The sequence below is a fragment of the Galleria mellonella genome, unplaced genomic scaffold, assembly GCF_026898425.1.
Source record: "Galleria mellonella isolate WM207_F2 unplaced genomic scaffold, CSIRO_AGI_GalMel_v1 utg1634, whole genome shotgun sequence".
Taxonomy (NCBI): Eukaryota; Metazoa; Arthropoda; class Insecta; order Lepidoptera; family Pyralidae; genus Galleria; species Galleria mellonella.
In genome coordinates, this window is record NW_026442007.1 from 604,429 (window position 1) to 625,098 (window position 20,670).

General features: G+C 34.6%; 1 protein-coding gene across 1 annotated transcript in view; it reads right to left on the minus strand.

Annotated features, from left to right (window-relative positions):
- Positions 1–19,914, minus strand: part of LOC113512981 (echinoderm microtubule-associated protein-like 2) — a 104,591-nt gene extending 84,677 nt beyond the window's left edge. Inside the window, exon 1 of the mRNA XM_052892654.1 lies at positions 19,650–19,914. The gene's annotated coding sequence lies outside the window, so the exon portion shown is untranslated. The remainder of the gene's footprint in view (positions 1–19,649) is intronic.
- Between the last annotated feature and the right edge of the window lie 756 nt (positions 19,915–20,670).

Below are 20,670 nucleotides of genomic sequence, written 5' to 3' on the forward strand. Positions count from 1 at the left end.
TCAGGAATGGCAACGCATGGGGGGTATCATGGGCGAAACAGTATACTTGTTCAATTATGCCATTCTAAGTTCTAAAAAAAAAAAAAAAAAAAAAAAAAAAAAAAAAAAAAAAAAAAAAAGTATATTGCAAAATATTTTCAATTATAATTTGTACGGAACTCTTGATGCGCAAGTCAGATTCGCACTTGGCCGGTATTTTTATTAGAGATGTTTTCAGCAAGTTATTAATTATAAAAGACAACTACGATATGTACTTGCATTTAAGAATAAAAAAAAAAAACTCTTAGCTAGGAGTATTTTCGAGTTATCTCGTTGTTTAAATGTATCTTCTGGATTGAATTCGACTTTTTTCGATCAAATTGTATTTGGTATAGATTCGCAGCGAGATAATTACACAATGAAATGTCATTGGGCAACTACTATGAGTAAATGCGATCAATTATATGTTCCATTCCATTACCACAAAGTTTAATCACAACATCGCCAGAATGGGTGCGCATGACCACAAATTAATCTATTGTGATATACTGCAACCTGTTGGGCGACTGGTTGCCGTGTTACACACGAGGTGATTCGGCAAGTTTTAAATTGCATAGTTAATAGGCATAATCTAAGTTATTACTACTAATATAAGTTATAAAAATATAATTTGATATATGATATGTAATGAATGTATATGGGAGATATTTAAGAAAAGATAAAAGATAGATAGATAATTTATTTGCATTACTTACAGCACACTGTCCCATTCGTGTTTCAACCGTGAAGCAGTTGTGTTTGCATGGCTGTGTTTCGGTTTGAAGGGTGGAATATGGCGTGAATTTACAGGGTACAGGGGAATAACACCTGAGTCCTCAGGAATGACAACGCATGGGGGGTATCATGGACGAAACAGTAAACTCTGTTATGTCCATGGTACTGCTCATGTCTATAGGCGACGGTTACCACTTTCCATCAGGTGGGCCGTCAGCTTGTTTTCCATTCTAAGTTGTAATAAGAAAACATAAACAACAACAGAAATAGATGCACAGTGAAAAAAAAAAAAAAAGAATACATATACAAGAAATAAAAAAATAAAAACAAAATGCAAAAAATAGGTAACAATTTTTACCTTTATGCGTGTGCCACAGTAACACAAAATGGTCACAACTCAGTTTATTGCTTTGCCCTCAAAAGAGCAAAACAATGATATTCTGTTGTGGCTAAAAAACAAGCTGCGAAGTTCCGTAGATAAAATAAAAAAAAAAAAAAGAAATATAGAGATTGAAAACAATATCTTTTAGATATTTTGTATGTCTGTTTGCTTGTGTTTGTTGCAGTATCACGCGAAATCTAGTGCAAAAAGTTGAATACAGTTTTCATATTTGTTTTCATAAAGGTCTTACTTGAAATCTGGTATATATTTAACTTAGCTACGCCATCATAAAAGTGGACCACTTTCAAATAACAATCTACACTAATATTTTAAAGAGGAAAGATTTGTATTTTTGTGTGTATGTACGTTTGTAATGAATAAACTCAAAAATTACTTTGCCGATGTTAAAAATTCTTTCACCAGTAGAAAGCTACATTCACCATGAGTAACATAGGCTATATTTCTTGCTAGAAAAGATTAGGGATCCTTACTTTAGTAACGTAACTCAAGGTATAAAAAAATATTACAAAATATGCTTCGTCGCATGCGCCGCGGAAACTATTGGTGATAGAACAAAAGTATGTTCTACAGTATTGAAGAAAAAATCAATAACTATAAAAAACTTCGCGATACTATACGTCCAACTATTATCGTTACGTCACAATAAACACTTTTTAAAATGATGTAAAAATAATATTAAATAGACTTATTTACAAGCTCTTTTATATTGTCATATTTTATGATATATTTAAGACTCTACTGCCACGTTCGGAACGTTGTTATCTGCTGTGAAGAACTCGCAAGAAATTGAGGTGTTATTTCTTTAAATTTATCTTTAACATTTCAATTTGACATCAGAGTGAAATATTTGCTCTAAGGACCGATATGCACTAAATTTATAATAGATTTAGGTAAAAAATATTATAAACTTAGTTTATGATGGCCCATAAAATATTAATTTCACAAAATTGCTAACATAAAATATTGTAGTAGGTAAAAATATAATATGGGGAATTTAAAAAACGTAAGCCTAGAAACATTTAAAAGGCTGGCAACGCACAAGCAACTCCTATCGTGTTGCATTCTTTCCATCAGGTAGATCGTCTGCTCGTTTGCCTCTCTAACAAAAGAAAGGAAAGGTTAAGAGAAATAACGCTATATATATATATATATATATATATATATATATATATATATATATATATATATATATATATATATATATATATATATATATATATATATATATATGTAATCAGTTTGTATTTAGTCCGATCATGACTCAACATGATCAACAACGCCGGAGTACAATGGTTGAAACGACGCCAATTATGAGCACAGCGCAACCTGCGACTTGCCGGATGAGCAGTTCGCCTTGCTACATTTATCAACGTGCCTGACCTCGTTCGTCTGAAGAAACATTGTTCTATGGCATTTCATAGCGTCTAGTTGTATCCCGCGGTTTTGCCCACTTGAAATAGGATACAGAATATAACGAGGCTGAAAAGGAAAAATGTATTAAACGACCCCTTTGCGTCAGATGGTGTCTTTAATGAAAGTGAGTTTGTTTGTATGTTACATCTTAGCCCCTCAATAACTTATTGTATCAGTCGTTACTGTCCACACATAAGCTTCCTTAGTCGCCTCTTATGACATCCACGGTAAAGGAAGGGGTGGCCTATTCTATGCAGGGACCTAAACGGTTCAATGACCAATGACTGAATCACTATTAAATTTGGTGTACAGACACTAGACGACGTACTCCAAAATAATAATACTTTTATAGTTCCACTAGTGTTTTTATATTTATTTACATATCAAAACTATAACACATTACACGGGGGGAAAGGGATTGTTAGTAATGGGGTTAAGTAACCCCATTACTAGCAATATACCCTGTCAGGTCGATCTCCACGTGGTTGCTATGGAAACCATCGTGGCTAATTCTAGTCAAATTCGTCAGGATGGGCTAACTGACCTGCTTTCCTCCTCATCAGTCATCTATCATTGGTGCCTCGCCAGCGTATACCGTTAGCGCAGGCGGGGTTACTATTTCATTATCACCCATTAAAAAAAATACATTACATGAAGAGATACAAGAATGGTATGAAAAATTCAAATAATTCTTTTTCTTTTTTTAAATATACTATATGGCTTCTTTCCAGCCATGGACAGATACAACATGGGATGGAGGACTTTCTATCCCGGTTACTCGAAGTTCCAGTTAAAAGAAAGTTAACAAATTAACTAGAACAAAATTGGCGCGATTTAATCAAGTTACCAAATGGCCAACCACAGACAAACCATACAGACAACCACAGACAAAAGTTGTAGAGTGTAAATGAAAAGAAAATATTTTTTTCATTTCATCACTCTACAACTGTTTTTTTACTTTATTTGGAACTAGCAGCCTGTCCCAGCGTCACACGGGTGGACATTTTTACATTTTAAAAAGTGGCCATCAAATCTGCACACGCGACGGAAGCTTAAAAATGGAGTAACTTCTCCCGTTTTCCCAACATTTCCCTTCACGCTCCTATTGACCATAGCGTGATAAAAAGTATACTATAACCTGCCCAGGAGTATGAAGAATAATTGTAACAAGTTTCGTTAAAATCCGTCGAGTAGTTTTTGTCTCTATAACGAACATACAGACAGACAGACAGACAAAATTTTACTGATTGCATTTTTGGCATCAGTATCGATCACTAATCACCCCCTGATGGTTATTTTGGAAATATATTTCATGTACAGAATTGACCTCTCTACAGATTTATTATAAGTATATACATAACATCAGCTTTTTCATAATCAATTATATATTACACATTTACTACTAACTACTGTTATTCATAGTGTAATTGAGCGAACAAAACTACATTGAATAATGCTATAGCAATTACAATGATGCATGTGCCATGTTTACACTGCAGGTAGAACTGTGTAAACATTGCAGCAGACGATATATCTGACTGTTCCGATTCTAATACGTCACAGCTACGTTCATTTGTCATTTGCAACTACCTTGTATTTACTATTTATTTTTGATTTAAACATTTAAAGATATACAAAGAGGGAGACTTTGTACAAAAGTTGATTGCTTGGGTACCTCTGTCCCATTCGTGTTTCAACCGTGAAGCAGTTGTGTTTGCATGGTTGTGTTTCGGTTTGAAGGATGGGATATGGCGTGAATTTACTGGGTACAGAGGAATAACATCTGAGTCCTCAGGAATGGCAACGCATGGAGGGTATCATGGGCGAAACAGTATACTCTGTTATGTCTATGGTACTGCTCATGTCTATAGGCGACGGTTACCACTTTCCATCAGGTGGGCCGTCAGCTTGTTTGCTATTCTAAGTTGTATAACAAAAATATTAATTGTTTTACCGTATCAGCCCTTCTAGACACATGAGAAAGAATAGTCCATAAAAATAAAACAAAACTGTGTCTAGAAAGCCACCTAGATAAAGTACTAATAATTATGTTAAGAGAGGGACTGGCTGAAAACCAGCGCTGTGCAGCTGTGCACATTGCACTGGGACACTCACAGCATCAGCTGAGCCGGTTCCTTTTGCCTAATATGAGATACTTCATATCTATACTTATAATAAATCTGTAGAGAGGTCAATTCTGTACATGAAATATATTTTCAAAATAACTATCAGGCGGTGATTAGTGATCGATACTGATGCCAAAAATGAAATCAGAAAAATTTTTGTCTGTCTGTCTGTATGTTCGTTATAGAAACAAAAACTACTCGACAGATTTTAATGAAACGTGCTACAATTATTATTCATACTCCTGGGCAGGTTATAGTATACTTTTCATCACGCTACGATCAATAGGAGCAAAGCCGTGAAGGAAAATGTTGGGAAAACGGGAGAAGTTACTCCGTTTTTAAGCTTCCGTCACGTGTGCAGCCTTAACGGCCACTTTTTAAAATGTAAAAATGTCCACCCGTGCGACGCCGGGACGGGCTGGTATATATATATATATATATATATATATATATATATATATATATATATATATATATATATATATATATATATATATATATGTATATATATTATTTGTATTTTCTATTGTAATTATGTATTTTTCTTGCAATAAATATTTTCCATTCTATTCTATCTGTCGACAATAGAATAGTTATCGCTAGCGTATATATGAGTTGCCAATCCGCCTGCTAATCGCGGCAACTACTGGAAAACCTAAAAAGGGGGAGGGTTATTTATGTTCAGCAGTGGACAGTTAAAGGCTGATATGATGATGGTGACCATTCATTTTGCCCTTTCGTATAATTTTTCTTAGCTATCTTGTAAAATTCACTAATATTTTCCTTCGGAATGTAATCTGCTTATTTGAACGTAAAATTTTAAACGCTCCTAACAATTATATGAATACGACACTGGTGAACACACGATCGCTCTAAACAAGATAACAGTTGTGTTTATTGTATGTAAATGTAACAGATGGCGAAAGTAGTGTCGGACTGCTCTATAAGGCCCATCGCACATTACAAGATATTACATGTATTTAGCAAAAAAGAGAGTCCAATTTACATTACATTTACGTATGCCCTATAATAATTTCTTATTAGAAAGTACTTACTTACTTTTTTTATTATTATTTCAGCCCCTTCCCCACCTATTAGTATATATTACCCACCATTACTAGTCGCACTCCGCGCCTTTGCATGCGTAAATTACTCGTAGATCAGAATGTAACACACGATAAATATGGCACAACTGTGTACCTTTCATTCAAATCCGTTCAACTGTTTAAGCGTGATTGAGTAACAAACATCTAAACATCTTTACAAGGGTTCACAATTATAATATATTAACGAAATAGTAGTATATAAATAAACTAGTCTAGTCTTGTAACGTGCAGATGCACTACGAACTGGACGATACCTTTATAACATCTAAAGTGTGGTAACGCTTGCGCAGTTTTAGTTTCACTAATTAAAACATTCACTTAACATCGTATTAAGGCCGGACTGTTATGTTAGTGGTTTCATTAAAAATTATATTTATAATATTTTATTTAAATAACTTAATTGATTCAAAAGAAATTGTACAAAAGGCGGATTTAATGTTAGCAGCATTTCCAACCAGTCCTATCTTTAAGATAGTTATATCCCTTAACTATCATATCCTTTGAAGGGATTGTTAGTAATGGAGACTGAGAATCCCATTGCTAACAATATACCCGACCAGGTCTACCTCCTCGCGGTTCTCCCTGGAAATTATCATGGTCAATTCCTGATGAATTCATCATGATGGGCTAACTGGCCTGTTTTCATTCTCATCTATCACCCTTCACTGGTGCTCGGCCAGCGTATCCCGTTAGCGCAGGCGGGGATACCATACCATTTTCACTTATCAAAAAAAAAAAACTATTTTATCCTGTATTTAAATGTGTTATATAACCTTTAAGTACGAGGTCTGTCGGAAAGTTCGTATAAAAGTGTTCTGGAATGCGAGAAAGAGGAGTGGGGAGGCCAGGTAAGCGCAGGACCCCTTCCTTATGTCCCTAACAATGCTTCAGTTCTGGTCTGACCGCCGTGCGGTGCGAACTGGCTTGTCACGCCATCTGTGAAGTTACCTCTTAACGAAACCCCGTCGGCATGGAGCCCGCTTCCGTTGAAGAGCAGCGCGTCGTAATCAAGTTTCTCTCGAAACTCGGCAAGAATGGCCGTGAAATTTTTGCCGATCTCAGAACAGTTTATGGGGATGATGCTGTGAAGGAACCAACCGTCCACAAGTGGCTAAAAAGATTCAGAGAGGGCCGAGAAAGAGTTCGATGTTCGGGGGATTGTCCATCAAGAATTCGTCCCTCCAGGCCAGACAGTTGATGGAAAATTCTACGTCGATGTGCTCAGACGCCTCAAAGCTCGTGTGGCACGAGTTCGTCCAGAATTGGCGCGAGAGGGGCGTTGGATTCTTCACCACGACAATGCCCCTGCCCACACCTTTCTTGTTGTCCGTGAGTTTTTGAGTAAAAATTCCATTACGGTGACCGAACACCCCCCTATTCGCCGGATTTGGCCCCGTGTGACTTCTTCTTGTTCCCAAAAACCAAATTGGTACTTCGGGGGCGGCATTTGGGGGACATAAATGAGATAAAAAAAGCTACGACGGGGCAGCTGAGAAACCTACAACCAGAGGACTTTCAAGGAGCCTTCTCACAGTGGAAACGGCGTTGGCACAAGTGCATTATGTCACAGGGGGAGTACTTTGAAGGGGATAAAATTGATTTACCTGAATAATTGTAAAATAAAATTTTTAAAAAACTTTTATACGTACTTTCCGGACAAACCTCGTATAATAATAATAACTTTTACCCGCGACTTCGTTAACGTGATTTTTCGTTCTACGTTTACAGGGTATCATGGGCGAACCAGTAAAGATAGACAGATGAATAGATACTCTGAACTGTTTCCTCAAAGATACCATTTCCAAAAGATACCATGTTATACAAAGTATACTCTGTTATGCACATGGTACTGTTCATGTCTATAGGCGACGGTTACCACTTTCCATCAGGTCGACCGTCAGCTTGTTTGCCATTCTAAGTTGCATAAAAAAAAACTATTTACCTAAGTCGGTTAAAAATATATTTCAAAACGTGTTTTTAAGGAATTTCTCAAACTTATTTATAATTGACCTTTGCTCCCGGCACTCGAGTTATCTGAGCCACTGGGTTAAGTTGAAGATTTAATAATACCCATCAATTATATCAGTATTATCATACATTTAAATTGATCATACATAAATATATCTATGTGACGTAACTTAGGTGTAAACAACGTATTTAACAAGCGATAAAGAGATTCAATATTGTTACTGCAATATTGTAAATGCATTAGCGATTGTAATAAAAAAGGTTTTATTATTATTATTACTTAAATGTAATAAAAGATGGATGGGCAGCAGCGTCCCTCTTCAAACATCTCTAAAACCCTAATTGCGGTTGCCAACCCGCCTACCAAGCGTGGTAACTACAAGCAAAACTCCCCTTATGGGGAAGGCTTATATTCAGCAGTGGACAGTTAACGGCTGAAATAATGTTTTTTTTTTACAACACGGGGGGCAAACGAGCATGCGGCTCACCTGATGGTAAGTGACTACCGCCGCCCATGATCACTCACAATACCAACGGTATTGCCTGCAATACCGTTGGTATTGTGAGCCGGCCTTTTAAAAAGGAACATGCTTTTTAAAAAGTGCGATAAAATTAAGATGACATCAACTCGGAAATGTCAATATTAATTGAATCTTGTCAGATATGCCATTTAAAAGTAGTAAACAATAAATAGACGTACAAAAAAAAAAAAAAAGATAGAGCCCATCGTAATAAATTCTAAATGAATTTACCACGATGGTGTCTAGAAGGAACCGAGTGGAAATCGACCTTATAGGATGTAATGCTAGCAATGGAGCTATTAAATTAAATTTGTTCATGGGTGTCATAATTTCGCGTGAATTTATAGAGTACAGAGAAATAACATCTGAGGAATAACAGGCCGTCAGTCTGTCTGTTATTTTTACGTTGCATAAATAAATATTTAAACACACACTTACATATCTATTTAGATCCTTTTCCAGTGGGCGATAATGCCTTCTTGTGATCGCTGCAGGCCTAAAGTAGAGCGGTAAGAGACCCAGAAAAAAATGGGGGCGTTGTGTAGAGGCTTGGGGGGCGATTTGTTGATCTTGAAGTAATAGTGGTTTTTAAGTAGGTGAAAAAATGGGGCGCTTAAAAATAATTTATTCTCAAAGTAGACAGTGGACAAAATAAGTTTGGGAACCCCTGATTTAGATCAGCTCAAATGTCGATAAGTAATACAGTTTTACATAATGACGGATACTATTATAATACAAATCAAACAAGCACGCGAAGCGATCAATCAATTTGCATAATTAAATAAATGGCGGCCAGTCATTCGTTCGAGAGGAATTGAAAGTTGACATGCTCTGAAACATACCTTCGCAATATTTATGTAATGACGGAATTACATACTTCCAACTATTGCTTCATTATTATGTGTAATGCATATTTTTAATGCTTGAATTATAAAATCGTAGTTCGATCTTACTTCGATTAAAAGATTCTCAATTGACTTCAATAAATAAGGAAGTTGTCAATTCAGTTGCATGTTTGTTACCTCATAACTCTGTTATTAGTAAAACGATTTGGAAAACTCTTTCAATCCGGGTCATCCGGATGGAATGTTAAAAAGTATTAGTTTACTAATTAATTTCATGATTTTATCTATATATATATATATATATAAATGTCGCGTCCTGTTGTTTGTGGTCGCACGCGCCTCCAAAACGGCACCAATTACATATATATATTATAGATTATGTAAGTAAATAAGCTCATAATTCACATACACACACACACACATATATATATATATATATATATATATATATATATATATATATATATATATATATATATATATATATATATATATATATATATATATATATATATATATATATATATATATATATATATATATATATATATATATATATATATATATATATATATATATATAGTTAGTGACCTGCCCTGGCTTCATACGTATAGAAATAGTGCAAAAATTCTATATTTTTGAAAATAAATACAGCTTATGCTACACGCTTATAATGTAGACTTCTATAAGTGAAAGGACTTTTGAAATCAAATAAGTATTTTGTTTTTTCCCTTATGAATATAAAAAAAATCTCGATTATTCAAATGTCCGTTTCGAACATTTAGCTAAAAAAGGTACTAATAGAATGAATGACAAACAACGTTGATTCCTTGATTAAATCGACATATAGACAACCCTATAGAACCAGTTCGTTCACTAGGCCCATATACTGTAACCAGGATTGTTGGACCAGGGTCAGAGCCAAACAAGGCGGTAGTTATGGCAACCTACGCCGCGCTCGCGTGTATTGTCTGGATAGCTTATTACTTTTAACGTTTATTTTATTGCTAGCTTAACAGCTAGCTTGTTTTACCAGAGGGAAACTTTGTACAAAAGTCGTTGGCTTAGACCATGGCTGTGTTTCGGTTTGAATGGTGGGATACGGCAGAGACATAACACCTGAGTCCTCAGGAATGGCAACGCATGGGGGGTATCATGGGCGAAACAGTATACTCTGTTATGTCCATAGTACTGCTCATGTCTAAAGGCGACGGTTATAAATTTATAGCAGGTGGGCCGTCAGCTTGTTTGCCATTCTAAGGCGTATAAAAATAAAAAAGAGTTTTACCTAAGCTTGCGTTACCCAAGGTTTGGCATTTGAAAATTTTTACCCTGTAAATGAATGAATATTGTATCGCTATTGTACTCATTCTTTTCTTAAGAACGCTGTATCTTATAATTTAAGTCTTTACTGTACAATAAAGTGTTATAAACAAACAAACAAACAAATATTATACGGGGGGAAATAAATTGTTAGTAACAAAGTTTAACAGACCCATTGCTAGCAATATACCATATTTGGTCAATCTCGCAATTCTTCCCAGACGACATAATGGTTATTATGATATTTTTTTCGAAATTCGTCACGATAAACTAACTGATCTGCCTTTTCATTCTCACCTATCATCCCTCACTGGTGCCCCGTTAACGTATACCGATAGCGTAGCCGGGATTACCCTTCCATTTTCACCTTTTTTAAATAATTAAATGTCATTAATTTAATAAAGAAATTAATAATATAAGTAAATAATGGAAATGATAATTAAATTATTTTGAATTTTAAATAAACAATGTAATGTACATCAACTTTTTAATTTAGACATGAACACAGTGTTACAAATCGTTGTGAATATCAAGTATTATATACATACATACATATCTGTCACGCCTGTCTCCCATTAGGTAAGGCAGAAACAATGGAACGCCAAATGCTTCGATTCAAACAAACCTCTTTCCTCAACCTCAAGTATTAATAATTATAATATTATATTTACTGTACTGTGTTTGTTAGTTAATCACGCTTAAACGACCGAAGGGATTTGAATGAAATTTAAACTATATTATAACACCTAAGCTACTTTATTTTGTTTCGCGGAAGCAAAGGTTGAAAGTGTAGTGTTGCCACATACAAATTAAAATGTTAATATTAAGTATCTAGTTGCCACATGCGTATAAATAAATGAATGTTAGTTTCCAACAGCACGTTAACGGCTTAACCAATACCGTACTATATACATGGAACGAAGAAGAACATAAGCTACTATATTTTATTTCAGCCCATGAACATATCCTACGTCACATGGACAAAGTCGCGAGTATAAGTATTTTAACTTAATTTTCCAAAAAGCTATTGGAAAATTCTCTTTCATTTCCCATAGACTTCACGTCACCATACTAAGGTACAAAGTGTATTATAACTCGTTATCAGCCCCAGCTATTGTCCGATAAGATATTTTCGCGAGCGATATGACTCATTAACGTCACTCACTTCCTGATCTGAAATAGATTTATCGATTTAAGTTCAGCGTTATCAGATAAGCTGAGGCCTTTATTTTGCACGTGTACCTAACCCTTCACGAAAGGGGGGAAAGGGATTGTTAGTAATGTAGACTACCACTCCCATTGCTAACAATATACCCTAACAGGTTGACCTCGTCCTCAATCGTGCTGAATTCTTGTCCCTGCCCTTTCATCTCACCTATCATCCCTAGCCTGGTACCCCGAAAGTGTATACCGTTAGCGCGGGCAGAGTTGCCATTCCATTATCATCCATTAAAAAAAACATTTACGTGGCAAGAACTTCATTTGCATTTATTTTGCTAGTAATTGGTAAAAAATTCATCAGAAAGAATAATAAAAAAAGATATACAACTATTTTTTTAATTATCGTGGTGTTTACACACACGAAAACACCACGGAAGACTAAACCAACGAAAATCTTTATCTTTGGTATGCTTGCTTAGGTAATATACTTAAAACAATCTAATCAAAAAGAGAAAAGTGCGTCAGATTATAATAAATATAATCTTACTATAATGTTTAGTACCAAGGTTGTTTAATTTTTAATATAATCAGAAATGATAAGCACGTGGCGCACGTAATGGATAGTGGCAAACAAAGAAAGGGATAAGATAAAAAATACAAGAAAGCTGTATAGCCTTTATTCCTATTCCCATGATTTCTGATATGACCACAGAGAAAGTTATAACAGGGTTATAAAAGTCGTCTATGTATATAAAAAAAAAAATTAACCATCAAGAAGCTTAAAAAAAATATTTATAGCATTGTATAACAATTTCTAATATACTTCTATCTAAAACATCAATTTCCAAAAGCGTCACAAAAGAATAAACTACATTATACGGTAAAATCTTCAAACTCAATGAATTGGTTGCATAGATTTCATACAAATCTTTTTTTTTTATCGAAGTGACAATTCACCACGCCAGTTAAGTGATTCCTGGCAGTAATTGTATTGAAATACTGATTTTGAAATAAGAATATTGTGAATTCAAGAAACCTATTGCATATGATTTTATTTCGAAATATGAAGTGCAATAAAACACTAAAATTAAATGGTCAGTTGCTAATAACAAATTTAAAATAGGTAAATGTCTAACTAACATAGACAATAATTTATTTACAAAATCGAAAAGTAGAGACGATTACATAATTATAAATACTAAAGTTTCAAGATATTTAGTATTGTGGTATTTAATATTACTCATTAAGAAATAATGATACAATGGAGTAGGTATATTATAAATTCTTATAATGATTACGTATAATCTAAAAGCGTTTTGTCACTTCATTTTAAATTAGAAATTTAGTGTAAAAGAAAAAGACAAAAAAAGCTATAGCTAAAATAGGTTTAAGAGAGGTTTGTATAAGATGAAGATTAGTGTTCACGATAATAGGAAGGTTGTAAAAACAGCATGCTACATGCACGCTGAAATAATAAAAAGTGAAAAATGTAATAGCTGATGTAACATTAATACAAATTTAAATTATAAAATTACCCGCTTATTCCTAAAAACTACAACTTTTTACAAATCTTTAAACTATTACACGGCTTTGTCATTTTATTTCGAATTGTGAATTTAGTGTAAAAGAAAGAGACAGGTAAAACAGGTTTAAGAGAGATTTGACATTTTTATAAATAGGCTGGATAATCTCTTATAATTACTTAATAGACATTTTAAATATAAATAATTTGACATGCACGAAAATTATAATTGTTTGTAGCGTGTTGGAGTTTCATTATCTGTAAACTGCAAGTAATAACTATAATAATAAATAAACAATAGAAGTGTTAGAATTTGATTTACATAAATCTTCTTTGCCTACACCATGATGACAGCAGGATATTTTGCAGACTATGTATAGTGACACTAAATTAATCTCATTTTGTGTTTCGATAAATCTTCAAGAAAGGTCATTGACAACTCGATTACTGTTAAAATTAGGTTTACCATGTATTACATTAAATCAATGTATTTTATATAGCTCAGAAAGCAGGACTAATAGAAAGAAAGTAGGTAGGAACAGGTATTATTCTCAATTTATTGCACAGTTCATATTACAATTATTAGTATATATTATACTGTATATTCGTATACTTTTCCAGCTAAGATTTTTAAAATCGACGAAAATTATTCACGTTATCATTTTACCGTTTTATCAGAGGATCGGTTCACAAACGTGACATCAGTGGAGTAGAGAGTTGACCGGTCAGCCACCCCGTTCTATTCACACGTCTCCCATTCAGATGAACTAACAACCGTGAGAACAGCATGGTTTTGCTTATCGATACAGATATCAAAACGGTGTTTTCGACCTTTGTTGTTCCATAATTCTGTTACCTACCACATTATAAATATATATATAAAAAAAAAATAGTTGAATTTCGAATGTTATATTTAAAAAAAAAATAGAACTTTATTTTGGCGGGATGTTCTCATGACTCACAGAGAAATTAATAGTTAGATAGTTGTCACAGCCCTTATGTTGACGAAATGGACAAATGAATCTATGATATTACCTAGAAGTATCAACGCATAAAATAAATGAAAATTCGTACTGTTATACGATTATTTATGATAATCCTAATAATAAATAAATAAAAATAAAACAAATCCTCCTTCTGAAATATCGATATTGAATACATAAAATACCTAGTTATTTTAGTGTAAAATTTTCGAATTATACGAATTGGTTGCAGAGATTAAAATCACTGCAACCAGTTCATATGTTCTTCGAAGTGACGAGGACTCGATAAATTGGCGTTCATAAATTCGAATTATTGTATAAAATTTTTATTATTTTAAAAGTCGGCTTCGTCACAAGATTGTACAACTCTATTATAAAACACAAGTACTTTTGGGAGCATATATTAATTTGTATTAATGCGTAAGGTGTTCGCATCTAACCTTACATTGAAGACCTTGAAAGATACGAGATAGAGTAAGTTGACCTTCAAATAACACAAAATTATCACAACATTAAGTTTTATGATTTTTTGTTCCTATTGTACAATAATCGTAATAAAATATACGTATAAGTGATAGACGAATTAACCATTAATGTGGCTAATTCATGGTGGATTCGTCAGGATGGACTTAACTGACTTCAAAATCTGACTTCAAAAGCAAATCACTCACGACTACGGGGATAAGCATTTATTTTCATTCATTAAAGACAAGATGCATTTCTATTTGGTCACCACAACAATGTTATTAGGTGTCCGACATAATACCACAGTGCACCTACGTCGAGTTGCAGGCTCGTGCATTATAAGCTGCCTAGTCATGTGGTGTGGTATGGTGCAGACTGCAGCGCGTGGCGGACGCTGACCTTTGAAAACAGGTCTGTCGCAGGCCTGCCAACATACCTAGCCGTCTCTATAGACGGTCGAGGCTAGGCACCGATGACAACGAGATCTCAGATAAGTGGTAATGATGGTCATACCAGTATGCGGTTATTTATCTATTCTTATGGCAGTATTATCATATTATATTCTTTACTAGCTTTTACCCGCGACTTCGTCCGCGTGACTAGAATAAAAATTCTCCATCCCATACAGTACTTGTATACAAAATTTCATAGTTATTGGTTCAGTCATGAAGACGCTATAAGGCAATAAACAAACTCACTTTCACATTTATAATATTGTCAAGAATGGCAATATTTTGTTTATACTTAAATAAATGTAACTATTAATTATATATATAAATGGATAATGTATCATAAATTAACTAGTTTTTACCGGCAACTTTGTTTGTCTTTCTCTATTGCAAATAGTACTTATTCAGATGCCAAATCTCATGACGATCAGTTGAGACGCAAAGTATACATGTATATGTGTTAAGATAAAATATAATCTACCAGTGTACCAAATTAAATTCAAATTCGTTGAATAGTCTTTGGGTGAATGGGTCAACCTATTTTTTTTAATGAATGACAATGAAATGGTAGACCCCGTTCGTGTTAAGGGTATACACCGACTGGGTACTAGTGAGAGATGATAAGTGAGGATGAAAAAACAGGTCAGTTAGCCCATTGTGATGAATACACCTAGAACTCAGCACGATGGTTTCCAGGAGGACCACGTGGAAGTCTACTTGGTTTTGGTATATTGCTAGCAATTGGGCCCTTAGCCTCCATTACTAACAATCCCTTCCCCCTAGTCATTCTAATGAAAGTAATTGTTAAATATATTTTTTATGCAACAGAATGGCAGACAAGCTGAAGGCTTTAAAATTATGTGTTACAATTCTAGGATCATGTGTACATATATGTAAATATTTTAAAATGTATTATTTATATAACAACATGGTATATGAGTAAAGAATGAAGGTATAAAACCATAGTTTCCAGGAATGTAGTATGAGAGGTACCATAAGAGTCGTAGCGAATTCTGTGATATCCAATACACATGACGCTGTTCATGTCTACATACGGCGACGGTTACTATATGTTATTTTTCAAGAAATTGTCCGTTAACTTTTTTCCATCCCATGCTGTATATAAACATATCATCATCACCATCATATCAGCCCTTAACTGTCCACTGCTGAACATAAGCCTCCCCCTTGGGGGATTTCGCCAGTAGCTGCTACGCTTGACAGGCGGATTTGCAAGCGCAGTTAGGCTTTAGAGGCTGTCTCTTAGTCGACTTTTACGACACACATGGGAAAGGAAGGAGTGGTCGGGACCACACGCGACATAAACATATATATACATATATACATATATATATATATATATATATATATATATATATATATATATATATATATTATAATTTCGAACGATCCTATGAAATGAAATATTTATTGATTAATGAAATATTTGCTTTAAAGAGTTCATAAGTTGAACAGGGGTCGCACCTGTTGAAAATCACCTATAATATACATAAATAATGGGATTTTTAAACGTCAGCAAACGACATCTGTTTTAGATTGTAATGCAAATTCTGTCGTGTCAACTGTCACAGTGTTTGTGTAACAACTACCTACTCACCCAGCTACGTACATATGTGGCACTGCATACATACTAATATATATTACATACTAGCGATCCGCCCCGACTCCGCATGAGTAAATAGATAGATAAATTAGTATTTTATATTAGCTTTAATATGCAAATTTTTGATATCTTAAGTTTCATTACATTATTACAATTGTTATAGGGATCTCTAACTTATTCGAAAATAATATTTAGCCTATGTTACCCTCTGGTAATTTATTACCGTCTGATAATTAATTTACCGTGTGGTCCTGGCATAGAATAGGCATCCCCTTCTTTTTCCGTGGATGTCGTAAGAGATGATTAAGGGAACTGTAATAGTTGAGGGCGTTTGCCAACTCAAAGCTAATGCCAAGCGTGGCAACTAGGGATTGTTGGGGGGAAAGCGATTACTAGTAATGAGATATAATAGCCACATTGCTAGTAATATACCCCCCTCACGTCGACCTCCATGCGGTTCCCCTTGGAAATCTTCATGGTTAATTCTTGTCGAATTCATTATGGTGGGCCAACTGACTTGCATCCATTCTCACCGATCATCTTCCACTGGTGCCCCTTACAGCGTATACCATTAGCGCAGGCGGGGTTACTATTTCCACTGGTGCCCCGTCGTTGTATACCGATAGCGCGGGCAAGGTTATCATTCCATTTTCATCCAATAAAAAAAAAACTAGGGATTGGGGTCTAACTGACCCATTGCCAGCAACACACCTTATCAGGTCGATCTCCACGTGGTTCCCCCTGGAAACCATCGTGGTTAAATTTAGTAAAATTCGTCACAATGGGCTAACTGTCCTGCTTTCATCGTCACCTATCATCACTTACTGGTGCCCCGCTAGCGTTCACCAATAGCGCAGGCGGGGTAACCACTCCATTATCATTCAATAAAAAAAAAATCTGGCAAAACTCCCTAATAGAGGGGAAGCCTATGTTCAACAATAAACAATTAATTCCTTAATCTAAGATCGGCGCGTTTAAGTTGTTTTAAAATAAGAATTTACTAGCCAGTATTAATTTTGTCAAACCGAAGTCGCTGGCGTTTTCGAAAAAAGAATATGCACTTGCAATTATAGAAAAATGGGCGCTGAAAGTTTTTATAAGCAGGCAAAATCTAATAAGAGACATGACAACCGTAAAGCTAGACTTATTATATAGGTTGACACGAATGAGACTTACATTCGAACAATACATTTACGAGAAAGCAATACAAATAACTTTTAAATCGTATAACGGCGGAGTTTGACGTCTATCAATTCAAAATTTCTGGAAAAATCAGCCAATTTAATTGCGACAGTTTTTATGAGACCAACACTGAATTAGCTAAACGCTGTCGATAGAAAAGACATTCATTAAAATCGATTTAAAATTAAGTCAAGTTATCGCATGGTATACATATCTACAACTAATAATATAGGTTTCATTCTAGTTTTTAATGGATGATAATGGAATGGTAACACCACCCGCGCTATCGGTATACACCGGCGGGGCACCAGTGAAGGATGATAGGTAAGAATGAAGCAGTTCAGTTAGCCCATCGTGACGAATTCAACAAGAATTGTTCACGATGGTTTCCAGGGGGAACCACATGGAGGTTGACCTAATAAGGCATATTGCTAGCAATGGGGCTGTCAAACTCCATTGCTAACAATTCCTTTTCCCTCTAGGTTTTATTCTAGGCAGATATAGACCTGGGCAGGTACTTTTAAAACTGATAATAATAGAATAGTTTGTAGTCCCGTGTGTGCTAGGTGTATATTGCAGAAATGGGGTTGTTACTCCCCGTTACTAACAAAGAATGGCGTGAATTTACAGGGTACAGAGGAATAACATTTGGAGAGGATTAACATAGTCCTCTGGAATGGCAACGCATGGGGGGTATCACGGGTGAAACAGTATACTCTGTCATGTCCATGGTACTGCTCATGTCTATAGGCGACGGTTACCACTTTCCATTAGGTGGGCCGTCAGCTTGTTTGCCATTCTAAGTTGTATAAAAAAAAGGACCCGATTTATACATTGTGATGTCCATGGTACATGTAAGGTATAGATACATATATATTTTACAATACCTATTTCGGTTAGGGGGAAGGGATTGTTAATAATGGGGAGGATAGTCCCCATTGCTATCAATATACCCTACCAGGTCTGACTAATTAATCGTAAACTTCGTCACAATGGGCTAACTGACCTGCCTTTTCGTCTTCACCTATCATCCCTCACTGGTGCCCCGCCAGTGTATACCGATAGCGAAGGCGGGGTCATCATTCCATTATCATCCATTAAAATAAAATAAAAAATACCTATTTCGGCTTGTAATTTATTAAGTACATATTGCTCAATACGAATAAGGGGAAAGGAATTAGTAAGGGTGTGTAACAGCCCCATCGTTAGCAATATACCTTGTCAGATCGACCTCCACACGGTTCCCCTAAAAACTATCGTGGTTAATTATCATTAAATTAGTTATGATGGGACAATTTTATCCTCACCTGTCCCTCGCTGGTGCCCCGCCAACATATACCAATAACGCAGGCGGGGGGTTATCATTCCATTTTCACACATAAAAAAAATACCTATTTACATATCTGTCTAAGTATCTACATAAGCTTAAACAAGTAAACAAATATTGTTTACTTGTATACCTATTTTTACTTATGAATTAACTACCTGCGTAGGTAAGATAAGATAATATGATAAATAATTTCATTATCAGATAGCGTACGTACCTATTTATTAAATGTATTTCCATTTTCACTACCATAAATACCTAATCTATAATACAATTTGTATCTTTTATAATATTAATTTAATTCCCAGGATTTCTAACGGACAACCGTTATAATCAATTTGAAATAACTCAACAGGTTGCTACAAAGTTTATAAGTAAAATAAGTAGGTAGATAGGCATCAGCAGAAAGTGATCATGCTGATAGTTTCTACCGTTAAGGTTTACCATCAACAAAACACCATAACAGAATGCTACTCACCGTGTAATCCAATGGAAAATCCGGCACGACTAAAGTTCCGTTAAAATACTTGTTTTACTCCCGATTTTGAGTAACAAAATCGTTGATAAACTGAAAACAAACTCACGCAAAAGATAATTACACTATCAGGTTACACTGATCACTGGTTATTCACAATCACTGGCGGCGAAATGGTTAGCATTTCAGTCATAAAACAACTATACGTTATCGTAAAGGGTTATGTCTGATAATGCTGTGGACACATACGACTATAGACAACGGCATATGAAATGATACTAACCACAGAGTACAAATGCAGTCAGTGTTGCCATAGCCTTTTTATAAAAGTAACGTTTATACCGCGAACAGTTACATTTTTAATGCAAATCGTTTTTAATTGTGGATTATAATAAAATAAATCAAATCACAATCGGACAGGAAAAAGTAAAAATATGTAAATAATAAATGATGGGATATGAGTAAGTTTTTTTTTATTAAAATAAATCACTTGTTCCTTGATTACTCAAAGCTGAGTAATCAAGGAACAAGTAATTAACAAGTATTTATACTATTCTTATTGTCATTTATAGAGAGAGAGCATACGAGAATATTTGTTCCGATAGTTCTAACTTATTATTACTGATAACTCTAGATAGTAGAAAACTATATCGTATAAGATAGGCCTGAATTTATAAAATTAGGTAGTAATAACAGATTTAATTACACAAAAACACTGTAAAGCATATATGTATGCGTGTGAGTACATTAATTTATTCCATACAAATTGTAACATACAAGAATGTTATATGATATAAGTGTGGAGTATCTTCAAATAGTCGTTTATATACTATTTTTCGTGTTACACGTACCTTTATGTTAAACATTGGTACCATACTATAATGATGTATGATCAACTCATTCATTCTAATAAAAAAATATGTGCGTTTTAATTTAAAAAAAAAGTTTCAATGTTCTTGAAAGCTACGATTCGACTTAAAATATTACTAGTGTCACGCAGGCTCAAAAGTTACTCAAAATGTAA